This window comes from Mus caroli, unplaced genomic scaffold (genome assembly GCF_978045245.1).
Source record: "Mus caroli unplaced genomic scaffold, Mus_caroli_1 scaffold_14, whole genome shotgun sequence".
Lineage (NCBI taxonomy): Eukaryota > Metazoa > Chordata > Mammalia > Rodentia > Muridae > Mus > Mus caroli.
The window spans coordinates 52,851,020-52,868,032 of NW_028227269.1; the positions used below are offsets into that span (position 1 = coordinate 52,851,020).

At 44.5% G+C, this 17,013-nt stretch overlaps 1 pseudogene; it reads left to right on the forward strand.

Annotated features, from left to right (window-relative positions):
- The first annotated feature begins 3,421 nt into the window (after window positions 1-3,421).
- LOC110307250 (large ribosomal subunit protein eL13 pseudogene) lies at window positions 3,422-4,057 on the forward strand (annotated as a pseudogene).
- The last annotated feature ends 12,956 nt before the right edge of the window (window positions 4,058-17,013 follow it).

Sequence of the window (17,013 nt, forward strand, 5' to 3'; positions counted from 1 at the left end):
ATACTAGCCCCGACCAAGAAGATAAAAATGAAGCAAATGATTTTTCCATTCATAAACCCAGGAAAAGCAACATGGTTAACCACCCTACATACACTGTGGTCAACTGACCCTCTTGTGGTAGCAGCCCACAGGAAGAAAAATAACACAAGCCCAGGAACTAATGCCCTGTGCCCCTAAATCTGCAATATCTCACACAGTGCCCATTAATTAACAGGGAGACATCACATATGTTCTGAGTGCCTTGAGCATCACCCTAACCTTAAATACATATTAGTTCCTTTCTCTCCATTTCTCCACTGAATAGATGAACCACATTTAAACTAGAAATGACAGACCCACTGGCTTTCTCCCTTAGCCCACTACACACAGCTTGCACATCGAGACTAAAATTATATTTTAATTCTTTAAAAATGGTATTTATTCATATATTTATAATCTTTAACAACTAATGGCAAATAGCAAATTACTTAAACAGTATAAAGTAAGAGGAAAAAAAGGCAAGATTACTTTAAAAGCTGTTTTCCATGCTGGGAAGTGAGCCTGGGACCTTGTGCATATAGACAAGGGTTACACGCTGGGCTTTACCTCCGAGTCCTTAGGCCCCTGGGTATATGGGTCACACACACATGCTCTTCATGTCCAGAGATTTTTTTAATACATATTTGCAACATTATATTTAAAACATGTATAAATTTCTGGGAATGGTGGCACACACCTTTAATCCTAGCACTCCGGAGGCAGAGGCAGGAGGATCGTTGTCAAGCCTGAGGCCAGCCTGATCTATATAACACTTGCAAGCCAGCTAGGGTAACACAGTGAAACCTTGTCTCAAAAAAAAAAAAAAAAGTTGCCCAACACATCTAAGGTTGATTTAAAAAGCCATGTATTCTTCTAGATCCTCCTCACTAGGGTTGTTTGTCAATGACAGAAAGGCAGAAGACCCCTCAGCAAGGCAAAGGTTGGCATGGTGCAAAGTAGGTGTGTAATAGAAAGTATGTGGGCCTGGAGTCAGACAAACTAGCTCTGTAACTTAAACCAGTGTGTTGCATTTTCCAAGCCTGTTTATTAGTCCATAGCGTGATGCCATATTAGTCAGCTTTCTATTATTTTTACGACATGCATGAGCTCATGGTTTGAGAGGTTCGAGCAGCTCGTTGATTTGTTCCTTTGTCTTTGACAGAGAGAAAAGCAGCAGAGAGAAGAAATGGCCTACTGAGACTTTTTACACATCTGACCCAGGATCAATATGCAGCAGAGTCTATAAAGCCCTGGAAAAGTAAGAAAAGAAGCGCTCGCTTCAGACAAGCCGGAGCGCGAAGGCATTGACTCGGGACTCCACAAATTCCTGAGTGACGATTTAGTTAAATGGGGAAAACCAAACCATCCCGTCTTTGTTTCTGATGATGACTAAGGCATCGCTCACTTGTGGGATGTATAGAAAAGCCAGTTCTAGTTTCTCCTAGCAGAGCCTGAGGGGTTTAGTCAGCTGTGCTTGACAACCGACACTCTGAAGCATGGCAGAGGGTTACCAATAAGATACATTTCTTTTTCTCTCAAATTCATTAAAGGGGAGACCCAATGTCTTGGTTGAGAAAACAGTTGACCCTCTACTAAATTTACAGCTGAAAACTCCTTTTGGCCCAACCCAGAGCTTCTAGAATCAAAGGGAAATACAAGGCCAAGGCTTTTGAAGATAACAAATTGGTTCAGTCAAGGAAAGACTGTAGATCTGACAAGGGAAAAATGGCATGCTCAAGAGAAGATGAATTTACACCATATTTCATTATAGAGGACCACACTGGAAGAAAAATGACTTCATTACTCCTATTCTAGGGGCCCTAGCGAGGCTACGGATAAAAGGGGAAAGTCACTAGGAGTGACTTGCTCTCAGACAAGTCGAATCTATCAATCCCAGGCAACTTCAGAGAGGTGCAGGAAGTCATAGCTGACAGTGGGGGGAGTCACAATTATCCAGACCTTATTAGCTATTGCCCTGGAGTTAAAGGAGGTCATTTGCCTCCAGAGGGTAGCCATCAATTGCTTTATATGGGCTACAGCTTCTAAGGCCAAAGTCAAGGTGCAGTGATGGAAAACTGGGCTAGGCACCATAAATCCTCCAGCACTGATTCTTCCTATCTGAACAAGAGTGCCATAAAGCACCAGGCAAAGACAGCTGGCAGGAAATACATCAGATCCCAAGCCACCGTGAACTTTCTGATGGATAACACCGTCTGACACAATAACCTACAGCACTAAGCTTTTTCTACTTGTGGAAAAGAAATGAGTTCACCCCAGCCTGATGCATAGAGGTAGATTTTTCTGAGAGATTTAAATTTTCTTTATTCTTGATAATTTCATATAGGTAGGTAAAGAAATGTGAGCATGTCTATCCTCATTTCCCTACCCCATCATCCCATCACCCCCAACACTCTCCAACCCAACTTCATGTCTTTTTCCTTTTTTCTTTTCTGGTTTTTTGTTTTGTTTTGTTTTTTTTGGATGACCCAATAAGGCCAGCTTGAGCCATCCATATGTACATGCGTGTGGCAGTTAACTCTTTACAGCAGCAAGTACTTGTCCAAAAAAGCAGAAAAATCCTTGTAGAAGAAAAGTTCTCTCGTGTCTCCTCTTCTTCTTGCTACACTCCAAGAAAATCCATGCCCTAAACCAATGGAAAATGAGTCCAAGTGTGCAGATGCTGTGAGGTTGACAACTTCTGTGGAGAACAGCCAAGGAATGGTTGTTTCTGTTTGGGGTGGGGAGTTTGTTTTGTTTTGTTTTGATGTGGGATACTTTGTTTCTTCTTTGTAACTAAATTCTGAGGTGGAAACCGCGCACAGATATTATCGATAACCTGAGTATGGTGCCCCACCCCTGTAGCCTTGGCACTCCTCTTGGATAGCCTGTCCTGGAGATTTACAGCTTTGGTTCTGGAGAATCCCTGTGATAAGAATCACAGAAGCCAGACGCCTCAAAGCAGACCAATGACTCATGGCAATGAACCTTTACAAGTAACACTGTTGCAGCTGAAGGATACAGGGTACCACTCACTGTGACACACTGCAGCTTCCACTCTGAGATTTGTTTGTTTGTTTGTTTGTTTGTTTGGGGTTTTTGGGGGGGAGGCAGAGTGGAAGGGATGGGAGATGAGTGGGATTGAGGTGCATGATGTAAAATTCACAAAGAGTTAATCAAAAGTTTTAAAGGGTGGCAGGTCATGGTGGCAAACACCTTTATTCCCGGTACTTGTGAGACAGGCAGATCTCTAAGTTCAAGGCCAGTCTGGTCTGTTGAGAAAGTTCCAGGACAGCCAAGTCAAAAAAAAAAAAAAAATTCTTGTAAAAACAACAACAACAATAACAGAAAGATCTAAAGGCTGCTTTGCAGTGCCCGGTCCTTTCTGCTCGGCCGTTCTCTGGTATAGGAGGCAGCCATGGCGCCCAGCCGGAATGGCATGATCCTGAAGCCCCACTTCCACAAGGATTAGCAGCAGCGAGTGGACACTTGGTTCAACCAGCTGGCGCGCAAGATCCGCAGGCGCAAGGCCCGGTAGGCGAAAGCGCGTCACATCGCCCCTCGTCCCGCGTCCGGCCCCATCAGGCCCATCGTGAGGTGCCCTACAGTGAGATACCACACCAAGGTCCGGGCTGGCAGGGGCTTCAGCCTGGAGGAGCTCAGGGTGGCTGGCATCCACAAGAAAATGGCTCGCACCATCGGCATCTCTGTGGACCCGAGGAGGCGAAACAAGTCACTGCAGGCCAACGTGCAGCGCCTGAAGGAGTACGGCTCCGAGCTCATCCTGTTCCCCAGGAAGCCTTCTGCTCCGAAGAAGGGAGATAATCGTTCTGCTGAAGAACTTAAGCTGGCCACCCAGCTGACAGGACCCGTGATGCCCATCCGGAATGTGTACAAAAAGGAAAAGGCCAGCGTTATCGCAGACGAGAAGAACTTTAAGGCTTTTGCCAGTCTCCGAATTGCCCGTGCCAATGCCATCTTTGGCATCCAAGCAAAAAGGGCGAAGGAAGCTGCAGAGCAAGACGTTGAAAAGAAAAAATAATGCGCCGTTGGAGAGTGGCAATAAATTTTCCAGAAAGAAAAAAAGAAAGAAAGATCTAAAGGCAATAACCAAGAAGACATTCAATCCCACTAATCATTAAGGAATGCAAATCAAGACTAAACTGAGATATCTCCTGACTGCGGATATGATTAAATTAGAACTCTCATGCACTGTTGATAGACTGAAAAATGTTATAGCCACTGGGATTTAATGTGGCTGTTTCTCAAACATTTAGAAATGGGTAGATGGCTCAGTCAGTAAAGTGCTTGAGGGTCTGAACTTAGTCCCCAGTACCCTGTACTGGGGAAACCAGACTTGGCATCATGTACCTATCATTCAAGTGCTGAGGAGGCAAGATCCCTGGGCTGTCTGGCCAGCCAGGCTAGCAGAATTGGTGAGTGCCAGTTTATTAAGAGATCCTATCTCCAAAAAAAAAAAAAAAGGGTGTGTGTGCAAAGGGGCTGAAGAAATGGCTCAGTAGCTGAGCGCACATCCCATTCATGCAGAGGACCCAGGTTCAGATCCCAGCATTCACAATCAGGCAGTTGAGATCCACCTAAAACCCTGGCTCCAGGATCTGTGACTCTACGCTTGGGGACAGTAGCACACATCCATGTGTCCCATGTTCCAATGAGGAAACAGTTTCACCAAGTTTTGCAGTAACAAAGACAGTCATGAGTCATGTTGAATTTTTAAATACACTGGTAGAAGGCTCAACAGTTAAGGGCACTTACTATGCTTCCAGAGGACTCAAGTTCAGTTCCCAGCATCAGGCAGCTCACAACTGAGTGTCATTCCAGCACTAGGGGATCTCATACCTCTGGCTTCCACTGTCACCTGCATTCAAGTGTATGTAACTCACATGCAGTCACATACACATATATTAAGTTAAATTAAGAACAAATTTTAAGCTGGACAGTGGTGGTGCACGCCTTTAATCCCAGCATTTGGGAGGCAGAGGCAGGCGAATTTCTGAGTTTGAGGCTAGCCTGGTCTACAGAGTGAGTTCCAGGACAGCCAGGGCTACACAGAGAAACCCTGTCTCAAAGAAAAAAAAAATTTTAAGTAAATACATTTTAAAAATGGAGTACAATGCTGGAAACATCAGAGAAGCAGCTACAGAAAAATGGGGAAATCTCTCCTGTAGGCCTCAGATGCTTTCTGATGTCTTTTTTTTTTTAAGATTTATTTTATTTATATGAATACACTGTAGCTGTTTTCAGACACACCAGAGGATGGCATTGGATCCCATTACAGATGGTTGTGAGCCAGCATGTGGTTGCTGAGAATTGAACTCAGGACCTCTGGAAGAACAGTCAGTGCTCTTAACCGCTGAGCCATCTCTCCAGCCTTCTGATGACATTTTTAACCCTTCTGCTCCTGGAAGCTACTAGTCTGCTAGGTTAATAAATTACAAAAGATTTCTATCTGTTGATCACAGGATGTTAAGTTGGACACTAAGGAGGGCAAGAAATGGCTATATAGGCAGGACAAAATGAAGTATAATTAGAGTCTGGGCCTGCAGCACTCCACCCTCCTCCTGTCACAGCACTTTTGATCAGTCAATCAGACTTTGCAATCAGTTTTGAAACTCCCAGAAGTCCTCATTCACATTAATTCAAAGTCTATGGTTCAAATACCATCATTGTTAGAGCACCCATGTCCTTTGTATCCTAAGCACTCAGGGATGTGCTCAGTCCCCCTGCTACCTAGTATTACACTCACATGTCAACCAAAAATCCTTCTGGTGTCCAGCTTCTCTGTGACCCACTACGTAAGTCGTATATGCCTTGTTCCCCCCGGCTTCTGTCCCATAGCACAGGGCACATATTAACTAAGCCTGCTTCCTCATGGTTCAAGAGCCTCCCATCAGAAACTTCTAGAAGTCAACACCTTGCTATGTCCTCTTTTTTGCTTTTTTTTTTTTTTTTTTTTTGAGACAGGGTTTCTCTGTGTAGCCCTGGCTTTTCTGGAACTCACTCTGTAGACCATGCTGGCCTCGAACTCAGAAATCCACCTGCCTCTGCCTCTCAAGTGCTGGGTTTAAGGGCATGTACCACCACTGCCCGGCTCCAGAATCCTCTCTTGCTTTGGATCCCAGCTGTAGGACTTGCTGTGTCACCTGAAGGGCACTGACCTAAGGGCCTTTCTTTGGAATCTACCCTCCTTTCTCCTTTCCCTCTCTATAATTTAACAGACAGATGGTCTTCAGCATCTTCCAGGCCTCCAACCCCAGACTGGACTGATGAGCATCTCCTGGTCCCCAGCCTTCCCAGTATGCACATGACCACTGCTAGGCTACACAGCCCCACCCTCTCTTTTGAAACAGGGTCTCACTATGTAACCTTGTCTGGCCTAGGGATTACTCTATAGACCAGGCCTTGAACTTATAGAGATCCATCTGCCTCTGGGTGTGGGATTAAAGGTCTGCATCACTATGCACAACTGGTTTTCATACTTAAAAGCAAGCAATAACTCAGGTATTGATTATGAGTTACAAATTAACATAGTAGAAGATATGAGAATTGTTATATAGATTCATAAAATGGAACAGGCTACACAAGAGTAAAACAGAATGAATTAAATTCATAGGCAGTAGTAGGCTTCAGTATACAAACAGGCAAAGAGAAAAACGTAAACGTAATCACAAAACACTCCCTGTTTGACTATCATAGTGGCCCACACCTTTGATCCCAGCACTTGGGATTTTATCCCCGAGGTGGACAGATCTCTGTGAGCTCACGGCCAGCCCAGTCTACAAAGCTTGTTTCAGACCAGCCAAGACCATCGATGGTGGTTTTAAAAATCTAATGGGGGGGGGGGGTGCGATCATCAAAACATTAATCAGAGGCGAATAAGGCAGGAAATCACTGAACCTTAGGAACACCAGGCCACCTGCGGCCTCTGTAGCAAGACTCTGTCAAAGGAAGGAGAAGGCAAAGAAGCTGAGAGCGAGGAGAAGAATGAAGACCTTCAGAACAACGCAGTGTACGTCCCAAAAGTAAAGATCTAAATGTGGAATGTCCACGTGGCCCAGCTACACCACTCCTCAGTATAGAACCAAAGCAGGCTGAGTTAGCACACCAGAGATCCAGTTTGTTTTGCTCGTTTCTGTACTATTCAGAATAGTCAATAAAAAAAAAAAAAAAAAAAAACAACCGAATGCCCACCAACAGATGAATGAACAAAGAGAATGTGCTACACAATGGAGTTTCACTCACCCATAAAGAAGAAAGAAATGAGGTCATCTGCAGGGAAATAGAACTAGAGATTCATATTGTCATACTAAGCAAATTGTTAGACTAAGAAAACTATTGCTTGGTTTTATTCATACACAGAATCTAAATTTGAGTGTGTGTTTGTGTGTGTGTGTGTGTGTGTGTGTGTGTGTGTAGTCATGACAGGAAAGTAGAAGGTATTTAGGAATATGAAGAAAAACAGCAGAAACAAAACGCATGGAGAAGAGAGTCAAACTGACCCAAATATAGCGAGTGATGAATATGTGAAAACGTCATAGTGAAGCTTGATATTTTATATGATAACTTAAAATTAATTTTTTTGCTTGGTGGCACGCCTTTAATCCCAGCATTCAGGAGGCAGAGGCAGGCAGATTTCTGAGTTCAAGGCCAGCCTGGTCTACAGAGTGAGTTCCAGGACAGCCAGGGCTACACAGAGAAACCCTGTCTCAAAAAACCAAAAACAAACAAACAAAACAAAAAAACAAAAACACCCAAGAAGGAACACTCCAGCACTCTGAGACTGCTTATAAGGCCTGCACCTCAGATATCCTACTTTTAGTTACATATACATCAAAAAGTAAAACCAAAGCCAAATAATACTGCCTAGAGAGAGCTAGAGACCTTACCATAATGAAGAACAGCAGAATATTAATCCTGGCTTCTTCTCGTGGTTTGCTCAGTCTGCTTTCTTATACAACTCAGGACCACCTTCTCAGGTATAGCACTGCCCCCCATGGGCTGGGCCTATCTACAGAAATCATTAATCAAGAAAATGCTCCACAGGCTTGCCAGATAACTCTAGCTTATATCAAGTTTAATAATAATAATAATTAATAATAATAGGACCCTTGAAAGAGTCCAGAGATCACACCCAGTCTCAGTGGATTTAGCAGCCAATGAAAAGGCAATTCATTGGCAGGGGGGGGTGGGGGGGTAATAGGGGACTTTCGGGATACCATTTGAAATGTAAATGAAGAAAACACCTTATAAAAATTGGAAAAAGGAAAAAAAGGCAATTCATACAGAACCTTTAAAATGATTAGTTTTTAAGTTTGTCTTTGATGATGTCCCATGACATATCCAGGCACTCCCTGCCGCACCTTATTATCCAGCACACCAAGCTGCTCCAAGTAGCCTGTAGAGATCACATGGAAGTCATAGGAGTTATAACCTGGCCCACGAGGACCACCTGGTTGTGCCCATATCCAAGTTCTCTTTCTTTGTCTCAGTAAAAAAAAAAAACAGCACCATCAAGAAAACAGGGAGCACTCCTACAAATTAATGTCTCCATGGCATCGAATTAAAGCTACCATCCACTGAATGAAAAAATAAAATAAAAAGGAAAGACATGACCCCTCCTAGGTATGGCAGAGGAGAAAGTTTATTGGAGATAAAAGGGAGAGCATAGCCAGGGGCAGGGACAACGGAGCTGGTGCAGAGGGAACAGGACCAGACTGCACTAGGCCATCTGAGGAGAGTGGGAAGGGGGAGAGGAGAGCCAAACCAAAAGGCGAGGAGGGTGAAGAATAGATTTTAAAAAAAGAAAAAAAAAGACCAGGTAACCAAACTGGCTGGATTATATAAAGAAGGGCACCTAGGGGAAGAGCAGACCAACCCCTGGGCTGGAGAAGTTTAGGGTAGGGGGCAAGGTATGCTAGCCAGGAGGACTCTGCAACAGGTAAGGACTGAGGGATGCTGGGAGAACCTGGTGGCCAGCATCTGCTTTGATATGTCCCAGGTTTGAGACCTAACACCCATCAGATTGTAAGGGGAGAACAAGAGGAGCTGACAAGGGAGTAATGACCACAGCCATGGCCCTACCCAACTTTATCCCATACATCACGGTGACTTTTTTTTTTTTTTTTAAGTTTCTGACCTCTCCACTTGGCTAGAGATATTAATTCAGGCACAGGAGTCACAGGCGTCACTGAGGAGGAAGTTGAAGGCAATCTGTCACCCATTAACACCCCCAGCCAGTAAGTTGAGGCTTACCCGAACTCCTTCCAGATTCAAGGTCAGGTTGTGTGTAACCTCAGCTAAATTGGCACTGCCCTTTCTAGTTGGATGGCTACTTTTATACAGATAATTACTGGCAACGGATGTATAAATAATGAATCCATCTTCCTAGGGAGATTGTGTAGCAGCTAAGAATCGCTTCCTTTTGTAGAAATCTCTGTGGTCATCAGAGCACCACATGATCTATTAATGTTATTTCCTTAACCATCTGAAGGCCTTTTGTAATTGGTGTGTTGTCAGGAAAGACTAACTGTTGACTTCTATTCAGGAAAGAAAAGCTTAGGGCAGAGGTTGACAGTCTCTCTCTCCAACAGGGACACTTAGCAAACTGATAAGCCTCAGAACCTCCTGCTTGGTTTGGATACAGAGTCTAATCCCTGTTTTTGAGAAGACTGTCCCAAATTGATCTAAGTGTCTTTGCCACTAGACAAACTCATTCACCCCATAGAATGACTGAGCAACAGCAACAAAGCCAGTTTCTGTGTGTAGAATCCAGTAAGCGGTATTAAAACAAGTGCTTTCTGTGGCAAAGACAGAAGCTGGGCTATCATCTGCTTTACCCAGTAGAATCCTGCGAAGGTAAAGGAAATGAATACCAAAATCACGGTCATAGCCATATGGAAAGAGGCCATACTCAGTAGTTTTACTACTGATGGCTTTGTGACCTTCAAGAAGAAATGCACCTGGGTCCTCACTGTCCTTCCTGAAGAAGGACCCAGGTGTGCTCTAAATGACACAAGGTTGTTACAGTGCCTTACGAACCCAGCACTTCAGATGTTCTTCTATTCATCACCACAAAATCAGTTTCCTCCATCACACCAGTTCAAATTACCCTTTCTCATCTCAACTCAGAAGCAGGGATCTCAATCAAGAATCAGGTGCAGGCTACCAAAAAGAGAAATGTAAACACCAACCCAGCTACAAACCCTTTGATCTACAATGATGTCCTGCCTATAAGAAACGCTAGGGCAACGATGGCACAAGCTCGTGGGAGTAATCAATCAATAACTGATTCAAGGCCTACTCCATGAGATGAAACCATACCTGACACAGCCTGGGTGACCAAGAAGCAGGCAGTAGATATCCCAAGAACCTAAGGTCAAACCAAATAGCACTAATCTGAAGAAGAAGGAGGAGGAAGAGGAGGAGAGGAGGAGGGGAGGGGAGGGCACCAGGGAGAGGAGGGGGGAGGAGGGAGGGGAAGAAGAAGAGGAGGAGGGGAAGGGGAGGAGGGAGGGGAGAGGAGGGGGAGGAGGGAGGGGGAGAGGAGGAGGAGGAGGGGAGGGGGAGGAGAGAGGGAAGAGGAGGGGAGGAGGGAGGGAAGAGGAGGGGAAGGAGGGAGGGGAAGAGGAGGAGGAGGGAGGGGAGGAGGGAGGGGAGAAGAGGAGGAGGAGGGGAGGGGAAGGAGAGAGGGAAGAGGAGGGGAGGGGAAGGAGAGAGGGAAGAGGAGGGGAGGAGGGAGGGAAGAGGAGGGGAAGGAGGGAAGGGAAGAGGAGGAGGAGGAGGGAGGGGGAGGAGGGAGGGGAGAGGAGGGGGAGGAGTAGGAAGAAGAAGAAGAAGAAGAAAAAGAAGAAGAAGAAGAAGAAGAAGAAGAAGAAGAAGAAGAAGAAGAAGAAGAAGAAGAAGAAGAAGAAGAAGAAGAAGAAGAAATAGTTAATCAATGAAACGTAGCAAAAATGACTCCTAATGACATTCTGCTATACACATAGAGATTGTGCCTTGTTCAGCCATCATTAAAGAGGCTTCCTTCTGTGGCAGATGGAAACAAACATAGAGACCCACAGTCAGACATGCAAAGTGACAGGCCTGGGAACCCTCAGCCCTAAATGGGAAGTCTCCATCAAACCCTTTCCCTCAGAGCTCAGGGAATCCCACTGAAGAGAAGCCAGAGGGGTTGGAGGACACCAAGAAAGCAGCCCCCTAAACCAACATGATCCAAGCTCATATGAAGTCAGAGACTGAAGCAGCACACACAGGACCTGCACAGGTCTGCACCAGGTCCTCTGTATAAATACTAGGGCTTCCGATTTAGTGTTTTTATGGGACTCCTGAGTGTGTGAACAAGGTCTCTGATTCTTGTGCCTTCTCTCTCGGGCTTTTCCCTTCTATTGGTTTGTTCTGTCCAACTTCCATGTGATGATTTTTATCTGGTTATATTTTATACATATACATGTGTGTGTGTGTGTGTGTATGAATGAATGAATGAATGAAAACCTAGCCATAGGGTAGATGGCTAGATGAACATCTTTTTGGGGGATGAGACAAAATCATTTTTCTCTACTGAAGTGACAACTGGATCTATCATCCACTCCACGCCAGGCCTCCTGCTCAGGAGTGGTTGGCCAGCATATGATGGACTACGTTTTGTGCGTGTGCTTTTATTTGGTTACAGTTGGTGGGGCTTGTTTTGCTTTCTGTTGGGTGTTTTATTTTGTTTTCCTGGTTTGGGTAGTTTTGTTGTATTGGGTTCTTGCTTGTTATTTGAAAACAAGTTGAGAGGGGATGGAGATAGGATTTGGAAGGACTTGGAGATGGGGAAGAATATTATCAAAATATACTTAAAAATCGTTCTAACAGTTAAAAATATAAAGAAAAAGCAGGAAAGAAATGGTGAGGTTGGGAAAGAAGGCTATGGCTAAAGATAATTAAATCTCCTGCTCCAGCCTTTAAAATGCAACAATAAAATGAATTTTCTAAATAAAAATCAGATTCAGGAAGGATTTTTTTTTTTACATTTCAAACATGCATATATAATATTGACCATACTCCCCCTCATATCCTGCTTCCATTAACAAGTCCTCTTTATCCCCCTGGGCAATTTTATTTCTGCTTGTGTCCTCTCAAATAACTATGTAAGCTTGAAAACACGAAAGTTAAAGAAAAGATGTTGGGCTAGAGAGATGGCTCAGTAGTTAAGAGCACTGACTGGTCTTTCAGAGGTCCTGAGTTCAATTCCCAGCAACCACATGGTGGCTCACAACCATCTGTAATGGGATTCAATGCCCTCTTCTGTCTGAAGACAGCTACAGTGTACTCCTTATATATAATAAAATCTTAAAAAAAAAAAAAAAAAAGGAAAGAAAACATGTTATCTGTTTTTCTAAGACTGGCTTAACACATTTTTTTTTAACTTACAGAGACATTCTATGCCACCCACTTTGGCCTGCATGGTTAATTCTCACAGCATTGGACTCAACCAAGTGGTCGTCCATCTTCGGGTGGCACAAATTCAGCAAGGATGCAGGCAAGAGAGCCAGAATTTGTGTGAAATTCCTATGCCATGCCAGCCCAGACTACCATCAGTATACAGAGAAGCTTGGTGCCCAGGAAATGCCAAAGGGAAGCCCCAGCTTTAGAATAGCAATCAGCTGTCTTGATGAGTAAGCAGGACGATGATCTCTCTCTGAGTTAGCAACCAAAGGGATAGGAACCAGGAAGAAGGAAGAGGCCGGGCAGTGGTGGGAAGTAGCTGAGATGATTCTCTCTCTCTCTCTCTCTCTCTCTCTCTCTCTCTCTCTCTCTCTCTCTCTCTCTCTCTCTCTCTCTCTCTCTGAGTTAGCAACCAAACTGTCTGATAGGAACCAGGAAGAGGCCGGTCAGTGGTGGCGCACGCCCTTGATCCCAGCCTTTGGGAGGCAGAAGCAAGCAGATTTCTGAGTTTGAGGCCAGCCTGGTCCACAGAGTGAGTTCCAGGACAGCCAGGGTTACACAGAGAAACCCTGTCTCAGCAAAAATTAAAAATAAGAGGAACCAGGCAGAGGTGAGGGATCTACAGTCAGAAATCCATTTGACTTTTGGCTTCTTATGGTTCTGTTCTGGATTTTTCCTTTACACATTCTTTGAGGGAGGGGAGATGTCATAGTGCCCATGTGGAGGTCAAAGGACAACCTGTGAGGAGTAGGTTCTCTCCTTAACACCATGTGGGTTCCAGGAATTGAACTCAAGTTGCAAAACTTGCTGGCAAGTGTTGCACCCAGCCATCTTTCCAGCCATTCTTTTGGTTTTTGAAAGAGGCCCATATCTCAAGTAGCCTCAAATTACGTGGCTGGGGATGACCTTGAGTTCTGATTCTTCTGTCTTCATCTTCCAAGTGCTGGAGTTACAGGCGTGTGCTACAACCTAAACTTAAACTCAAGTTTTAAAGAGTTCATTCCAAAGTTCACGAATATCAGACTTCTGCGCTTCCTACTGGGGTGAGCGCTTTGATGAGGGCCCTTTGTGGTAAAAAAACCAAAAACTATATAATTATCAAGCTGCAAATGACCCAGAAAGCCAAAACTATGACACAGACTTGTTGCAAGGGCTTCAAGAGTATGGTTGGAACCTACTAGTCAGTCTGGGACCTGAAAAGGTTTCAACACCAGGGAGGCTCTGGGGAGAGCTATGAGAGGAGGGCATAGTCTGGTGTGATCGCTCCGCCAGGAGAAAGATGGGAGGGGCAGGAGTGACAGCTCATGGTATGTAACCTCTTCGATGGCATTTTCACAGGTCTGCCTTGTAATCACCATTGCATCATAAACATGGCGCTCGATGACACATCTATGTGGTGGCTGTTGCCAGGTGCCCCAGAGTGATGTACCTGAGCAATGCTGATAGCAGTCTTGAGTGGCATCTTGACTGGCAATGTGACAACAGAAGGCATACCCTACATGAGTGACCCAGATAGTTCAACAGACTATGCTATTACATTTTGTAATCTCAAAAAGAAGTGTCATTGGGGCTGGAGAGATGGCTCAGTGGTTAAGAGCCCTGACTGCCCTTCCGAAGTTCCTGAGTTTAAATCCCAGCAACCACATGGTGGCTCACAACCATCTGTAATGAGATCTGATGCCCTCTTCTGGTGTGTCTGAAGACAGCTACAGTGTCCTTATATATATATAATAATAAAATAAAAATCTTTTTTTTTAAAGTATCATTAACCTACCGGTCTGTAGTTTTTCTCAAATAAAAACTAAACTTTTAGGCCACTGGATCTAACCCAGAGATGAGTAAACACCTAACAGGCTTTAGCAAAGGAGCTATCGGCCAGGGCTATAGCAACCGCCCTGAGTTCTACACAGCTAGTTCAAAGTAACTATCTCTACAGGAGCCTCCGTTGAGGAAATGCCTCCACGAGATCCAGCTGTAAGGCATTTCTCAATTAGTGATCAATGGGGAAGGGTCCAGCCCATTGTGGGTGGTGCCATCCCTGGGCTAGTGGTCCTGGATTCTGTAAGAAAGCAGGCTGAGCAAGCCATGAGAAGCAAACCAGTAAGCCGTACACCTCCATGGCCTCTGCATCGCCTCCTGCTTCTAGGTTCCAGCTCTGCTTGAGTTCCTGTCCTGACTTCTTCCAATGATACTCTATGATCTGGAAGTGTAAGCCAAATAAACCCTTTCCTCCCCAACTTGCTTTTAGTCATGGTGTTTTGATGAAGCAATAAAAATCCCAATTATAACAAAGAGTCATTAGATGGTTGGGACCCAAAAGCACTAACACTTCCTCCTCTACATCTATCCTTCCAGTCATTAGATCCTTCCATCACCCCTACATTTACAAACATTCAGAGTCTAGACACATCCATACCAATCACACATGCATGTAAGGTTTGGCCCCTGTGGACTCCTGTGTTTGAACGCTTGATCCACTAGGAGTAGCACTGTTGGGAGGTGTGGCCTTGTTGGAGTGGGTGTGTGGCCTTGGAGGTGTGTCACTGTGGGGGTGGGCTTTGAAGTCTCCTATGTTCAAGCTCTGCCCAGAGTGGAATTCCAGTCTCATCCTAGCTGCCTTTGGATCACGATGTAGAACCCTGGGCTCCTTCTCCAGCACCATGCCTACGGTGTGCCACTCTACTTCCTGCCTTGGTGATAATGGACTTAACCTCTAAAACTGTTAGCTAGTTTCAGTTAAGTGTTCTCTTTGATTGGAGTCTCTAATCATGGTTTTATTTTCACAGCAATAAAACCCTATGACACATGGAAACTACAATCCTACACAAAACAGGCCCAAAGATCCCCAGGCAACAACAGCATATTGATTTCCCTTCTTCACAGTAAATGCCACTTGAATGCCATCAGATGAATCCAGGTGCCTACCTCCAAAAGAAAGCTAGTGTCTAGAGTGACTACAATAACAAAATAATAATTAATAATAATAATAATTTTTAAATCTCCTTCTGCAAAACCCTGACCTTAGGTCTCATTCTTAATCATTTTTCTCAATAAAGCTCAGATCAAAGCAACTGGGAAGGGAGGACAAAGGCTTGGAGGGAAAGAACAGCTCTTGAAGGGAATTCAGGCTTTGCCTTCTTTCAGCTTCAAATGGCCACCTATTTGTGGTCATCTGAGTGAGCTCCCAGGGTCTGCAGAACTTCCAAAGGTCTACACTGAACACCGTTCCTTGCCACTAACACTATTGCTGTCTTGAGGATTCTTCTGTGAAGTCGGCTATCACCCTGTCCTACAATCCGTCTCTCACGTGCCCTGTTTCGTGAGCTACAATGTATCATTTAGACATCCTGTTTCCTTCCTTCTTTTCACTAACACACACACAGTCCCTAATCATTAATCAACCAGCAGGATAGTGGGGGGATCTGTATTTCCCTAACCCCGATAAATGGACAGCATTTACTTCTAGATCTTAGAAAGTTATCTCATCTCCTAATCTGCCTTGTGGCACCACTGCCTTTCCTCCTTAAGGTGACCATCTGTCAACATCCCATTCTTATCAGGAGGGCTGAGAAGCAGGTCAGATTTTTATCCTATTTGCAAGCTAAGACATCAGCTTGATGCTGGCAGAAAGCAGGAGCTCCCAGTATCGCAGACAAAAGACTTTGTCATAGCAGTTACCAAAGTATTAAGATGTTCCTGTTCTAGTTCCCACAACCCAGTTCCCACAGGGCCATACAAATAACCAGATTATATCTTTACAACGAGTTGCGTGCAGCTCAGGGCTCCTCTCCTGTCTTTCACGAAGACCTGGGCTCTAAAGGAGATTAACTTTTATCCTCCTAAGCTCGGAGCAAACCTGCCCTTTGCTCTGATGGGAAACACTGGCTGTTTCTCCCTCTTCCCTATTTATCTCTAAAAATGTTAGTCTAAAGGCGATCAGTTCCTCTCCCTGTGAGCTACATAGAAGGACAAGCAGGCATGGAGAGCTGTCTAATGAACCCTGAAGTAAAGAAAGTGAGACCTCCCCATTTGTTATTTAGGGACAGACAGACACTTGCACCAGTTGGTGAAAATGTATCTCTCTGAACGCTTCTCAGTGCCTGCACTCCTTATAACCCATCTCAATTTCCTGTGAGGGTAACTGTATCTTGTGTGAGGCCAGCGTTTAGCCAACCAGCAGCTACACAATGACAATTTAACAGCAAAGAATGAGGATAATTGAAGATTTCTGATTGGATGGTCAGCTAGGCAAACTGGTACCAGACTAAAAAGGAATGATTCTCACCTTCTATCTTTAACTTGCTGGGGGACGTGAGACACCCTCTTGTCAGCAGTTCTTAATGGGCAAAGACGAGCATTAACTGAACAAATCCTAAGCTAAATGTTTGCATTCATGTGTCTGAACACACCCAACTTTTAACTATTTTAAACCAAAGTAGTTAACTGAAGGCTGGAGAAATGGCTCAGAGGTTAAGAGCACTGACTGCTCTTCTAGAGGACCCAGGTTCAATTCCCAGCACCACATGGTAGCTCACAACTATCTGTAACTCC